This window comes from Balaenoptera acutorostrata, chromosome 19 (genome assembly GCF_949987535.1).
Source record: "Balaenoptera acutorostrata chromosome 19, mBalAcu1.1, whole genome shotgun sequence".
Classification (NCBI taxonomy): domain Eukaryota; kingdom Metazoa; phylum Chordata; class Mammalia; order Artiodactyla; family Balaenopteridae; genus Balaenoptera; species Balaenoptera acutorostrata.
In genome coordinates, this window is record NC_080082.1 from 10,705,463 (window position 1) to 10,718,676 (window position 13,214).

The following is a 13,214-nucleotide window of genomic DNA, read 5'->3' on the forward strand; positions in this document are numbered from 1 at the left end:
AACTCTGTTTGGATGCCATGAGACAAGTAGGATTCTTCTGGATTTCTCTGTCCCTTCCCTGCTTCTCTATGAAGGCTCCAGTGTTGTGGAGTCTGAGATATTACCCTACTTGCCAGCTAACATGTTAGTCTGTCATCCAAGGTTTCATGGATGTTGGCAGAAAACGTGATACTCCTGGGTCAGCGACAAAGGACTTTATGATTCCTGGCATAGCAACCAGCATGAGCTTCGTGTTTGTGTCGTCTTCCCCTGCCCTGGCACTCACGGGGCAATGCAAAGAGGGCCGCATGACACACACACAAGTTGTAGGGTATGTCACAGAAGAGGAAGCTGATTTTTCCTGCTAGATAGTAAGCAGGCTGCCCATTGCTCCCAAGGGAGATATTATCTCTATCTTCCAAATCCGTGTGCTGCGCATCCTTTAGAAGATGGTACATGACAAAGTCAGTCAGTGCCCCTGCTGACAGGAGGTGCAGGAATGTGTAAGACTCGGGGAAAATCGTCACCCAGCAGTACTGCCTATTTCTGTTCTGTGTTAAAATGATAAAGCACTAGTTTAGAAACTGTCCCCATGCCACTCTGGTCTCCTCCCTTTTTCTCAGCCCCCTTCCTGCTTTTAATTCAGAGACAAGAGTGTAATGGAAAAAACACAGTCCTTGGAACTTAGTGCAGCTGGGGTTACTGGTATTCACACTTTGATCTGCTTCTCATTCATTATGGAAACTTGGGCGAGTGACTTCTTATCCCCAAGCCTCAATCTTTTCATCTGTGAAATGGGGATAAGAATGCCTACCTCACAGGGTGTAGATGTCTGGCACCTAATAGGTGCTTAAAGAATACTGCCGCTATTTATCACCTGCACTGGCATGGAATTGCATTCTTGCCATGGGTCAGTCAAGAGAGGAGCAGACATTTTCTTGTGAGTGCCCCTGTCTCTACAAAGAGGACTCCAGAGTGGAGGCTGGTCTGAGGATGTGTGAGATATTTTGAACAGAGTTGCACAAACAGAAGCTGGCTTTCCCCACGCTTCCCTTTGGGCTCCCTAAGGAAGAAAGCTCACATGTCATCTTGGTGAGAGGTTCATAGCTGGCCAACCTCTCCTCATCCTGAAGTAGAGCAGTTGCTTGGATTTTTATGTGGCACTCATATCCTCTGACCTGTGTATTCCTTTCCATTTTCCACTTTGCCTCTATTAATCTAATGCACTGCACCCTCCATCCTCCCACGGTGCTCCCCCCTGGCTTACTTTCTCATCATCTACGCCTCCCCGGGGTCTGCCCCTCAGATTTTTCCCCTTCGCTGCCACCTTTACTGTGCAGGCAAGTTATAACTCACTGTCAGCACCTCTCCCACCTTCCTTCCCAGAGATGCTTTGTCTTTCTTCACTCCAAATGGGCCTTGGCCAGCCTTTGGAGGGCCGGACAGGATGGGAGGGAGGGAATAAGAGATACTCCTCCATGCCTGGCTCTCAGAAAGTAGGTAGCTGAATTCCTCCACTGGCCTCCTTTCTGTTTTGCCAATTTCTATTGGTTTTGATTTCTCAGGCAGGGCAAACAGAATAGACTCTTGGCTCCTTGAGGGGTCCAGAGCCAAGAAGAGTTAGAGGGCTGCTGATGACCGGGGCTCTGATTCTGCCCACATCTTTAGGAGGAGTGGACCTGTCCCATGAGTATAGCATCTGTTTCCTCAGAATCCATATTACCATCTGGCTGGTGACTGCAAAAGGAGAGAATGACACAGCTTCTCATACTGAAATCTCCTTTCTGATGTTTAGCTGGTCTGTAGCGTCAGATCCCTTTTTATGATGACTTCTGAGTACTGGTAGTCGTGGAGAAGGAAAGAGTCAGTTCATTCAAACAAAACTAATCACCAGTTTATCTATCTATCCATCTATCAATTTATACACCTATCTACCTATTTATCTACTTGCCCATCCCTCCCTCCCTCCCTCCTTCCCTCCAACCATCATATCTATCTATCTATCTATCTATCTCTCATCTATCTATCTGCCATCTATCTACATGTCTATCTGTCTGTCTATCTATCTATCTGACAGTCTATTTCAGATGACCTAAATATAACTGTGGTGTTGAGGATGAATGTCTGTATATTCTGTTCTTTCTTTTTTTTCTGATGAGGAGAATCTGTATGGTTCAAAGTTTTATAGACATTAATTAGTTTCCAGCTTCTAGAAAATCCTGGCATTCGTGGCATTTGCTATTTTGCCACACCTGGAATATCTGTTCTTTGGGTTTCAGATCAACACTGACAAATATTCATTGGCCATTCAGGGTTTGGGTATAAGAATATTAGGAGTCTCATTCAGAACCTTCTGTTAACTGGAAGCTTTTCTTTTCCACTTAAAGAAGAAAGTTTAATTTTTTGTTTAAGGAAAAAATACAAAGCAGCTCTGAGGTCAGGGTATTTGTCCATTCTTTTGTCAATGAAAGCAGGGAATGGGGTGATGGATGCCACGTCGCTACGTGTTCTCACGAGAAGAGGCAAAACCAAGACATGCTAGGGGGTGCGTGACAACAAGTGGGAGGAGCCACTGCAAAAGGGGGTACGGGAGAAGCAAAGGGCATGACAGCAGTCCTGAGGGGGCCATGCCTTTATCAGAACAGTGCTAGGGAGTGGGAGCTGTGTCACAGGGCAGGGTAGAAGGCTCGTCTTCTGAGCAGTGTCAGATTTCATGTATTGAACTAAAGCCTCCTGCAATCCACTTTTCAGTGGCTCTGGAGGGGCCTGAGAGCCTAGGGTGAGCTCAAGTGGCCTCAGTTACACAAAGAGAAGGGGTGTGAGGGTTGGCGGTGTCTATAGGGATCTACCCTCAGATGCTGCAAAATTGAGAAAGAATTATTTACCTGTGTTCATTAATTGTCCTTTTTGGAATAATATAAGGAGATTTTAAGCCACAAGTGTAGAAACAGAATGTTGACTTATTGAAACACTTGGTTACTTAAAAACTTCCATATGAGATGTCGAGGGGTATTTGTTTACGTTAGGCGTGTTATCTAATCCTATACAATAGCCAGGCACAGCAGTACTTGCCGAGGGAATGAATAACAGGACCAAACTGTAGGCGAAGGTCCCAGTAATTGATCTGCTCTCATCTTCAGTCCAACAGAGCTTAGTCGTCTGGGTCATTTTCTAATAGGGGATGAGGTGATCCCTTTAGTCATCCAAGGTCCTTGGTTTGATGGGCCTCCCATTGTCTGTCCTTCCTCCCACCCCTTTTTATTGAAATCTCTCCTCAAGAAGGACACAATTATTAGGCTGTATCTTAGTGTGGTTGTAAGTTACGGATTCTGCAGCCTCAGGTGCACTGACTCATTTATAATTGGGAACAAAAGACTTTATCCCCAAGGATTGGATGTCAGGAGACAGAATGGGATAGAAAAACTGAGGATGACCTCTGACCAACAGTCAGCTAGGAACTGAGGCCTCTTCCTGGTTCCCCCCAAGTTTATGTCTTCTCTGTCTGCCCTCAGACACTTCTTTGAGTCTAACTTTTCTCATTTACAAAGTATGTTAGTTATATCAAGGTCAGATGGTTTTAGAGAATAAAATGGCAAAAAACAAACAGATCTGTATAGAAAATACCTGCTATAGTTCTTGGCACATGATAAATGCTCAAAATGGTAGTTATTGTTACCGATATTTTTATGATCACAATCAATATTAGGGACTAGGTTAAAAGGCTAGAAATAATCATGTAGTGAGCCTTTCTAAAATATATTAAATTTTATTTTAAAGCTTTGTAAAAGACAAGTTTTCACTACACTGAAATACATTGGAGATTTCATTTAAAATATGGTTCATCGTAATGTAAGTTTGTGCTTTAAAGATTACAGAGAAACTTGGCAATAAAGCAGTTCCTTTAAGAACACTGATAACTGAGTGAAACATCGTCAGCCTGGGTGTTCGAACATAGGGAAGCAATCCTAACCAGTCAGAGAAATTCACACTATGGGAACCCGCCTTCTGAATGTGAGGATGCTATTTTCCTCCTTGACTTTCACGTTGGAATTTAAGTTCTTTTGAAGACAGATGTATCCAATTCAGACTGGGGTTCAAAGACCATAACATACGAAATACTCTAAGAGTCAGGGGTGTTCAGGTTTCTAATTTCTGGGTGGACATGTTGGAACTTCTCACCAACTAGAGGATGGCCGAGTACTGCAAACATTCCAGCTGAGATTCAGGCAGCCAGAAGTTCAGCTGGTGTTTACATGAGCCGAAAGGAAAAGTCAAGGTGAGTGGGGAATAGCTTGAGTGCTAGGGAGGGGCTTCTCTGCTCTTTTATGTCCTCTTCCCAAGTGTTTACTGACCACTGCTGGGTGGTCACCTTGCCCTGTACTCACAGAGGAGACAGCAAGGAAGACTCACAGTCTGCCACCAAGGCACTCGCAGTTTAATAAAAGACTCATGTTCACAATGATGATACTCGCTGCACGTGCTACTCACGTTAAGTACAAAGGGTTACAGAAGCACAGTGTATGTAGCTGCTTAAGTTTTCAGGGATTCAGAGAAGGCTTCTAAAAAGGGCAGTTGTATGGACTGAATATTTGTGTCCCCTCCAGATACATATGTTGAAGCTCTACCCCCACCCCCAGTGAGATGATATTTGGAGATGAGGACTTTGGGAGGTAATTAGATTTAGATAAGGTCATGAGGGTGGGACCCTCATGATGAGATTAGTGCCCTTCTAAGAAGAGGAAGAGACACGAGAATTTCCTCTCTCTGCCATATGAAATACAGCAAGAAGACTGGCTATCTGCAAGCCAGGAAAAGGACCCTCACCAAGAACCAAATCTGCTGGCACCTTGAGCTTGGACTTCCCAGCCTCCAGAACCGTGAGGAATAAATGTGTGTTGGTTAGGCCACCCAGTCTATGGTATTTTGCTGTAGCAGCCTGAGCAGACCAAGACAGGGTAGCATTAGATTTAACTCTTTTAAGGATGCATACAAGCTCAACAAGCAAGAAGGAATATTTTTAGCAGAGAGAACAACACATGGAAGGGAGTATGGACAAGCACAGCACGGACACCGCATCTGACTCATTTTTCCTCATTGTGACTGGACTATATAGTGAGAAAAAAGAGGGATGAAGTAGTACCAGTTGTGAAGGGTTTTTGTGCCAAGCTGAGGAGTTTGACTTCAACTTATGGGCAGATTAGTGGGTTTCATCCAACCATGTCACACCCCTAGTTTACTACTTTTGCACCCTGCGCTTACATCTCTCATAGTACTTGCAGTAGGGTGTGCTGAGGACTAGTTATTTATTTGTCTCTTCCACTGAATAGAGAATTCCTCGAGGTTACAGATTGTGGGGTTTTTTTCCTATTGTGGGGCAGGGTTCCAGACAATGCCTAACATGTAGTAGGAGCTCAGTAAATAAGTATCCAACAGGTAAACACATTAGGACTTCAAGGAAAGATGACATCTCAACAGGGGCCTGGGTAGAGCTGAGAGGAGAGCTTTCTAGGCAGTGAGAAGAGCAGGCATGATGGCTATAAAGCTTGTAGTCATGGTGTGTTTGAAGAAGACAGAGAAGACTTATGGTCTCTCCCCATGGTCTATGGGGAGGCTGGAGAGTGATTTAGAGATATAGGACTTGAATGCCTGTTTGGAAATGCATTGACCTCGAATTCTTCCTCTGCTTCATATGAGTCCCTAACAGCAGATGATGATAGTGGCAGGTAGCCTCGTAGAGGACCCCCAGTACTCCCCACCTCCTGGTACTCACTCCCGCTGAGTGTGGGCAGGACCTGTGACTTTCTTCCAACCAACACAATATGGCAAAGGTAGTGGTATGTCACTTCCAAGGTCAGGTTATAAAAGATTGTGATATCTGTCTCACATTGTCTTTCTCTGACCTGCATCCTTGCTTTCATGCAGCAAGCTGCCATGTTGTGAGTTGACCTAGTGGTGCGGCCACATGGTAAGGTCTTGAGGATGACCTCTTGCCAACAGCCAGATAGGAACTAAGGCCATCAATCCACAATCCTCCTGAACTAAATTCTGTCAACAACCACATGAGCTTGGAAGCCAGTCCTTCTCTGGTTGAACTTTCAGATGAGATTCCAACCCTGGCTCGTGCCTTGATTGCAGCCTTATAAGTCTGAAGCAGAGGGCCCAGCTAAGCTGTGCCTGGATTCTTGATCTATACAAACTGTGAGATAATAAATGCATGTTGTTTTAACAAACAACATCACTAAGTTGGTGGTCATTTGTTTTGTAGTAATAGATGACTAATACAGTGATGTTCCAAGGTCCACTGAGACAGAAAGGAGTGTGTGGGATGGGAGAGAAGCTTCGGGGTGGCCTCGCCATTCACCAGCTGCTTCCAGGAGCATCGAGCCTGGCAAGTTTCTGGGTGTGGCTCTGTTGTGATGTTAGCCTAGACCCACTGCAGACCTCTCTGGCTTTGTGGAACTTTGTGGAACTTGGGAAAGAAGCTTCTCCTAGAATGAGTCAACCAATCCAAATCTTTGCTCCAACTCTCACGATCTGTAACAGGAACATCTCGTGGGATCTTCTAGCATCACAGTGAAATGGAAGCACCTACTTATATTTCAGCCAACATTAGAAAGAACAACTGCTATCAACCCAGCCTAGAGGGTTGAAGCAAGGACTTGGCAGGCCAGACAGAAGGAGAAGTTTAAGAAAAATATCACAGGGCTCATTCAGAAAATGTGTTTTCCACTGACTGTTTTCTTGGGTCTGAAGGAGTTTGAGGATAAATGCTGCAAATAGCAGAGGTCTTTTCCTCTATCTGTTCTGTTCTGTCTCTGAAGTTGAAGGAATCACTCAGGACTCAACTTGCTGTATTGTACGCATTGAACTTGAAAGAAAACCAAAAACCTAGTGAATGCCAGGTATTTCTTCTCGATTCGCCCTTAATGCACTTCTGAACTCGCCCAAAATATTGGGATTCTCTCTCCAAATCATGCTTAGTTGATATCTTAACATTTTAATCAGGGCTTATTTAGCTTTGTAGAGTTTGAATTTTGCTCCAAGTGAAGTATTTGGCTCTGAAGCTGTCTTTTGGGAGTACTGCAGATGCTGGAGAGCTTTCCTCCAATAACACATATGTAATTGTTTTTATCGCTTTTATATATTGGGGTTCTAGGTAAGATTACATTTGAAAAACAAAAAGACCTCCAGTGGGCTTCCCTGGTGGCGCAGTGGTTGAGAATCTGCCTGCTAATGCAGGGGACACGGGTTCGAGCCCTGGTCTGGGAAGATCCCACATGCCACGGAGCAGCTGGGCCCATGAGCCACAGCTGCTGAGCCTGCGCCTCTGGAGCCTGTGCCCCGCAACGGGAGGGGCCGCGATAGTGAAAGGCCCGCGCACCGCGATGAAGAGTGGCCCCCACTTGCCGCAACTAGAGAAAGCCCTCGCACGAACCGAAGACCCAGCACAGCCAAAAATAAATAAATAAATAAATAAATAAAATTAAAAAAAAAAAAAAGACCTCCAGTAAGAAAATGAAAATAATTTTAAAGTGTTGCCCAAATCACTGAGTTTGAGCATCTGCAAAAGATGCTAGCCCTCTAAACCATGATAGGGTATACTTAATTTAATATTTAAAATATAATTATTAATATAATTTATTGAATGCTTATCTTATACCAGGCACCTGGGTGAATTTATTTCGGGCATCAGTGTGTCCTTTATTTCATACAAACGTATTTTAGCCCCTAACAGAGAAGAAAATGGCCTCTGACTAAAAGAAACCAAGGCATCTTGATCCCTGCTTCTGAAGGGTCTAGTGAAGGGGCAGGTGACACGGAGATCGCTATGACTAGCAATCAGGCTCACAGCAGGCGCCAGGTGGCCAGGGGCTACCCTCGTTGACTGGAATAATGAAAAGCACCTCCTTTCACTCTTAAAAATATCCCAGTTTGGAAGATAAATTTTATGGTCCACCCAAGCTAAGGCTAGTAGGCCAGAAGTCGTATGTGTGTGAAAAGAAGTGCCTTTTGGTAAAATCAATCACATTTTCTGCTTTCACTCAACGTAAACAAAAGTTGATCATCAACATTTAGATATTTAATTTACATATTGATAGATTAGGTTAAAATCTAGGGGTTTTACCCTGCCATAAATTATTGGCAATTTTCTAATTCTCTTGACAAATGTATAAAATTAGTCTTGGTTTACCCAGGTCAAGGGAAAATGCTATTTAGTTGACTCACTTCTTCTAGCTCTTGACAGTTTCCCAGTTGCCATGGATAACATTCATCCTTTGGAAAGCATGAGTATCTGCTTTTCTATATGGAGATGATGACTATCATGGATTTCTGGGGAGGGAATCTACCACCCACACTGTACTTTCTACTCCTCCAGGAATAATTGTGAATCAGAGAATAGCTATATGGAAATCAGAGCTGAAAGAGCCTATAAATCACACGTGTCATCGTTTCCCCAAACTGTGGTTGATTTATGATACACCCTAATGCTTCATTGCTATGGCCACACCATTCTCTTGATATGAAATCACATACGTACACCATCGGGGACCACTTAAAGACTATACAAAGGGAGAAATAAAAACAAAACAGAGTCAAAGCTGGAGATGCTGAGACACATATGGGATGCAAACACATCAGTGGAAAATCTGGGGGAAGCTGGAAATAAATGTTCACAGCATAGGGAGCAAGGGAGACAATCATTTGGTCAACACTGGATTATCTGAGCTAATGGAGAATGGAGGGGTTCATACAAATCTTGAAATAATCAAATGCTCGTCTCTAGGTACGAAAATTCCCCTATGACTTCATCCTCGGGCACTCTAAACAAAGGAATCATCAAGATTAGTTGCCAGTCAGAACTGGTAAAGGTTTCCCTTTGGCAGAAAAACGTGTTGGGGGAAAGCTAAGAGCATGGCCAGAGAAAGGAAGACTAGAGGAAGTGGGGCTGATTAAGAGTCCTCTTCCATCCTTTTCTAAGCTAGGCATTGGAGATCCGGGGATGAACTTGGGGAACGGCCCCATACCCACGTCCACCCAGATTAAAATTGCAGAGCTGGGATTCAGCTGCCCATATCCATCGGCATTACCCCAAGAACACACTTCCTCTGATGAGTCAGTCTTGAGGCTTGCTCTCAGTGGAATGTCCTTCATTAAAAAAAAAAAAAAAATTCTCCAAGTCCCCTGTATTCCAGAAACCTGTCTGGGATAATTTTCGAAAATACTGCAACAAAGAGAAACAGTCAGTGATGAAGTCATGAAGGAAGCTAATGGGAAACCTAATTGTCCTCCTTTTGGGCTGCCATGAATTTTCTCTCCCTCCCGGGCACGTCTGGAATCAGCTAAAACCCATCAGAGCAGCTCGGGGAATGGGCAGAGACAGAGAGAGAGAGCGATCTGGACTGTGCTTACCTCTGCCAGGGTAGCCCTGTCTCCTCCAACAGCCTGTCTTTCCCAATTGTAAATGATTTCACTGCTGATTGTTATTGGGAGATGATTCCACACTTGTGGGTCTTCTCCCTTCACATGTTCTGCCACTTAATTTGTTTCATTTTGCCTGGTTACTTGTCATCACTTTGGGAATTGAGCACAATGTCTTGGTCAGATGGACTTGAGTTCAAGTCCTAGCTCTGTCTCTTGTAAGCTGTGATCAAGTTAGCTAATCTTTCTGAGTCTCAATTCCCGCCCCCCCCCCATAAAATGGAGACAATAATATCTAGATTGTAATGTACTTACGAGAATTGAACAGACATAAATAATCTGTCATATTGCCTGACATATAGTAGGCACGTAGTATGACTATGCGTGTGTGTGTGTGTGTGTGTGTGTGTGTATTAGTCAGGGTTCTCCAGAGAAGCAGAACCAATAGGATGTGTATATCTTCCTTCCTTCCCTCCTTCTTTTTTTTTCATCATATATCTAATCTATCTAATTATCTAATCTATCATCTATCAATCCAATCTATCCTCTATCTATCTATCTATCTATCTATCTATCTTTCTACCTATCTATCAAGAGATTTATTTTAAGGAGATGGCTCATGCAACTGTGGAAGCTTGATAAATCAAAACCTGCAGGGTAAGCTGGCAGGCTGAAAACCCAGGAAGACTTGCACTTCTGGTCCAAAGGCAGTCCTGCTGGCAGAATTCCTTCTTACTTGGGGGAAGTCAGCCTTTGTTCTATGCAGGTCTTCAACTGACTGGATGACGCCCACTCCCATCATGGAAAGTCATCTGCTTTAGTCAAAGGCCATCACTTTAAATTGTTAATCTCACCCAATAAACACCTTCACAGAAACGTCCTGGATAATGTTTGACCAAATATCTGGGCACCATAGCCCAGCCCATCACAGCATGTACGTATTTAAAACTGGGACCTGTATGGCTCCTTACATGCATCAAATAATTATTTGCATCAGATAATTATAGGTGGCCTAGACTTCCTAATAACTTTTGAGTAGTCACTGGCTTTCCGTGGAAAAAAATTTCAGTAACTTTGGCCAGTCATTCCAGACCCCACATTTTGGATCTTTCAAAATTTATTCCACTGTGGTTGTCCATGCCAAATCTTGAGTTAAGCAAAACTCCTCTCTCCAGCTGACCTGAAGCAAATCTTTTGGAGGAAAAAAAAAAAAAAAACAACCAGAAAAATGAACATGTCTAGGCAGAGATAGACGCTGAAGAGAAAGTAAATCCATTCACTCTTTCCTCAGAGACATGTGATCACTCTGGAACTGTAAACTCTTCATTTTGGCTTTATTGGCATCATGCCATGGCTTTGATGGCGAGACCACAAAGCTTTGTCAGTTCCTTGAGGTCTACAGGACTTCTCAGAGTGGATAGTGGGCTGTCTGTGCTATTACCACTCTAACCACATGAAGCATATTTTCCAGTCATGGTGGTCTTTGGACCCCCTTGAAATGGGCCTTTTACATGTATACGGATGGGCTCAGTCGAAAGGACTCTTGCACCTTCAGATAAAGTCACTAACATTGCAAACCTATGGTGCAAGCCTGCGTGGATCATGGGTCTTATTTTCTTCTATGACTTGCCTCTTGGCTTTTGAGACATTAATCTTGGCTTCCTCACTTGTCTGTCTCAGATTATGGCGTCTCTTGGTGTCACTAAATTATGTAAGTCTTTGACCACACCCTTGAGCTGCCTCCATAAAGGAATATGTTTAAGGGAATGCTGTGCTTCCCTGGCCCTCACCTACTTATGGTTTTTCACTCTCTTCTTGATGCCAGCAACCATCTTGGAAGATCAAACTGATATGGAATGAGATAGGGCAAGTTAGATAGACAGCTCCTTAGATATTTTAGGTTGTTTTTAGACAGTTATTCCAGATTGACCACATTTCTATGGATTCCTTTGTGTAGGAGTTTTCCTAAAGAGACCCACATCCCAAACGTTTTTCTGGGGTAGCCAGTGTTTCTACTTTTTCAGCTTTTTCCATCTCTGTTTTTAGCATACACGTGAAGGGAAGGCTTTCTCTCTCATCTCCACACGGCCTCTCATATGTCTGGGCCATTTTCCTAAATTGCCTCTGTCTTTCCTACAGGGCTACCTAAAAAACTCTTACTCATCCCACCAAGTTTAGGTCAGATGGATGGAAGGAGCCATGAAGATCTCAGAGGTATCCCAAAGTTTTCGTGCTGACTTTACCACCAATTTGCTGTGTGACATAGATCAATTTGCTTGCTTTCTCTGGTTTTTCTCATATGTCAAAATGAAGGTGCCTTTCAGTTGATAAGCAAGTCCTTACCTGTTCAAGTAATCTGCATTTTCAGGATGCTGCTAGGTTCCTATAGGGCAGGTAGCTTCCAAGCAAAGATTCATCCCTGTTTTTTTTTTACTTGTTCAGTAAGTTTATTACTGTCTTTATCTGGAAAATCTTCATAGAAGTTGTGGTTTGGTTTATTAACTCTCAGCAGCCCGTTCCTGAGCTCTAAGGAAGCTTGTCTTCTTCTGAGCTACCCAATCTTTCTTCTGGGCAAGTGACATTTTGGGACGGTTCCACCTCTTCTTTTTAACTTCTTCCTTAGGCTTCTTCTCATACACTGGATTCTCTCATATTGCAGCATGAGCTTTCTTATACATCTCCTCCATCATGTCTGGAGTTACGTTTTTCTTTATGTATTGAGAGAGTTGTTTTTGTAAATATCTTCATCTTCTTCAATCAGGTAACGCATATAATCTGCAATGTTCTGCCCCATGATGTGCTTTTGGTGTCCCTCAGCATTGAATTCTTTGCTTTCTGAATCATAACCAGGGAACCGTTTGGTACTGTGAGGGATAGACAAGCCTCCATCGACAGCTCCCTTCAGGGCCCCCAAAACTTTATTCCCAGTAGTACTCCTGGCAAGCCCTGCATCCAGGTATCAGGTGAAGGCACCAGGTTGACCATCAATGCTTTCCACATTGTATTCATCTCCAGCCACCTCGACTTGGCCTTCATAAATTTCATCCATACCAAACCTATTAAGAAACCTGAGTGCCAGCAGCAGGCCAGTACAATATGCTTCAGCATAATTTGTCCGGCCAACCTTCACGCCATTCTTCGGGAGTTCGTGAGCACAAGCTGCACAGACTATCATATCTCCTTCTGTACGGGCGTAAGTGATCTGACACATGTTATCTCTGTTAGTTACACGAACTATCGTTCTGTGTTTGGGTGTGTTGTACTTATTTTTATCTTGGATTACCACTCGTTTCCAAGCATAGTAGTCAGTTTTGCCCTCTCGCTGTCTTCTAAATTTCACTTGGTATCTCTTGAAGTAGGCCTTATTCTTGACAACTTTAACAAACCCCATCCTGTAGAACAGAGGCCCTAGCCGCCACTGAGCTGCAGAACCAGCACGGCTCCGGGGAGGAAAAAAATAGATTCGTCACTTTTGTACGGTCTCGGCATCCATCAACAAGCCCAGGTCATGCTGTTATACCAGCTGCGACTCAAGCAAAATTCTAGCTCTTTCAATGATGTTTATTTCCTGATTCACTGGGATGAGAAAAAGAAACATTAAACTCTCAGAAATCCTTCTCTCTGGAATTCACATATCCTGTGAAGGCAGCTTAGCAGTATGGTCAGGACCATATATACCTTGGTGACGCCAATAGACACCATCATCTGAGAGATACAAGTGGGAAAACCAAAATCAGTGGATCAGAAGCCGAGAGGCAAGGCACGGAAAGTTAAGTCTTGAGACTCATATACATCCAATATTGGAAAAGACGTAA

At 43.6% G+C, this 13,214-nt stretch overlaps 1 pseudogene; it reads right to left on the reverse strand.

The window, feature by feature from the left end:
- Positions 1-11,841: 11,841 nt before the first annotated feature.
- LOC103019767 (60S ribosomal protein L5-like) lies at positions 11,842-12,840 on the reverse strand (annotated as a pseudogene).
- Positions 12,841-13,214: the final 374 nt, after the last annotated feature.